The sequence below is a fragment of the Oratosquilla oratoria genome, chromosome 1 (assembly GCF_046742065.1).
Source record: "Oratosquilla oratoria isolate Oo_2021 chromosome 1, ASM4674206v1, whole genome shotgun sequence".
Taxonomy (NCBI): domain Eukaryota; kingdom Metazoa; phylum Arthropoda; class Malacostraca; order Stomatopoda; family Squillidae; genus Oratosquilla; species Oratosquilla oratoria.
Genome location: NC_134777.1, coordinates 93,967,984 through 93,970,423, shown reverse-complemented (window position 1 = coordinate 93,970,423; position 2,440 = coordinate 93,967,984).

Below are 2,440 nucleotides of genomic sequence, written 5' to 3'. Positions count from 1 at the left end.
AGTCTTTAAAAAAAGTATATTAAAAATTTAATTTCTAAAAGACACTGATGACTGCCACTTCCTCGAGCTGCGCAGGCGTGCAGATCATAGGTGACCACGGAGGCAGTATGTAAACACCAGGTGGAGTATTATTTCATTTTAGGCAAACCAAACCTGTTTTCATCAAGAGGAGGAGGAAGAGAAAGAGGAGCGGGAGGAGGAGGAAGAAGGAGAGGACAAGGAGGAGTATATAATGAAATAGATACAAAAGGATACAGTAAATAAGATATTTGGGTAATTCATTTAAATGTATTTGAACTGATAGATAGTATACAAAAATAGGAAACATTAAAGTACAATAAAATAGAATAAATCCCTTTCTCTGGTTTAGCGATTCGCCACAGCAGTGGCCAAGAGTAAACGTGTGAGTTTCTAATCCTCATAGTCTGTAAACGATCAATCACAACAGTTTATTAAAAAAATAAAAAGGTTTCGCCCAATATGCAAATTCGTCAATTACAATCGCGATGATCCATCAAACCTGTCATGCCACAGAAATTAATAAAATCACATGGCGGCAGGCATGACACACAGAACCGACATGACGTAACTGAAGTGAAATTAAACAATGACAACTTTTGTTTATATTCGCTTCTTTTCGGTACGCGCTGAACAATCGCAGATAATTCCTTTCTTCGTCCACCTTTCACCTCCATATCCTATGTTTTCACCAACCTTGTACAGTTCCCTGTCTAAAGTTGATTCCTTTGGTGGAGTGACGATTAGGAATTTTGAGAGTGGAAAGAGGTAATTAGAAGTTCAAATGTCTTTTGGACTTCTGTTCCACACCCTTGCAACGCCTTCTTAGGAGGGAATTGCTAATAAGATTGGAAAACTTTAGGGCAAAGTTAACAATGCTTTCGTCGCTGCCGACTTTCTCTCTCTTCCTTACCTTCTCTCTCTCTCTCCCTCTCCCTCCCTCTCCCTCTCCCTCCCTCTCTCTCTCTCTCTCTCTCTCTCTCTCTCTCTCTCTCTCTCTCTATATATATATATATATATATATATATATATATATATATACATATATGTAATATATATATATATATATACAGGTATATATGTATATATATGTGTATATATATATATATGTATATACATATGTGTATATATATATATATACATATGTGTATATATATGTATATATGTATATAGATATATATATATACATATGTATATATATATATATACATATATGTATGTTTACATATATATATATACATATATATATATATATATATATATGTGTGTGTGTGTGTGTGTGTGTGTGTGTGTGTGTGTGTGTGTGCTGTCTGAAACATTTGCTTGGCTTTTGTTGTATCGGACGTTACATTTATTTTTTCCTGAGGGATATACTGTGCCTTGATCTGAGATGGGTCTCGACAGATTTAGGCCATGTTCAGACCGGGGTCATCTTTGTGTAAAAAAAAAGTTGTTTCCCTTTGTCGTGTATATATATATATATATATATATATATATATATATATATATTATACGTTCACTAAATAACTGTTGAACTGAGGTTCTATCTCCAGAATAAAATCACCTGACTGCAGCCGGAATAGATATAAAAGATCCTTATCCAAGTGGTTAAAGTTTCTTCCAGCTGAATAGAACCGTCTGTTGGGATGGTGAATTCACAGAACACAGGGAGAGGCACTCACCTGCCACGGGGTCGTCCTCTCTCTTCTATTTCGACGGATCCCCTTTATCTAAGATTGTCTTCATTTCCGTATTCGTGTTTCTGGCGACCGGCCGGCGCCCTCGGCTTCCCCTTGTCTTGGGTCTCTCATCCTACTCCTCTTCTTGCTCCTCTCCCTCTTCCTGCTCCTCCTACTGTCCCTCTTTCTGCTCCTCCTCCTCCTCCTCCTCTCCCTCTTCCTGCTGCTGCTGCTCCTCCTTCTCCTCTCCCTCTTCCTGCTCCTCCTCCTCTTCCTGCTCCTCCTCCTCCTCCTTCATGTCTTTCTCCTCGTCCACGTCCTTGTCCTCCTCCTCCTTATATTTTTCCTCCTCTTCCTCTTGCTCTCCTCTCCTCCCTTCGTCCTCTCCTTTCTTCCCGTCCTCTTCCTGTCCCTCCTCCTCTTCTTCCTTCTCTCCTCCCTTCCTCTTACTCATTTCCTTTCTTCGTCCTCTCCCTCCTCTCCTTCTTCTTTCTGCCTCTCTTTTTCTACCTGATCCTCCTTTTTTCCACCTTCACCTCGTCCACTTTTTCCACTTCTTCTTCCACTTGCTCCTTGTTTTTTCCACCCCCTCCTCCTCTTCCTCCTACTCCTCCTCTTCCTCCTCCTCTTCTTCCTCCTCCTCTTCCTCCTCCTCCTCCTCCTCCTCCTCTTCTTCTTCTTCTTCCTCCTCCTCTTCTTCCTCCTTCTCTTCTTCCTCCTCCTTATCATCACCATTACCCCAA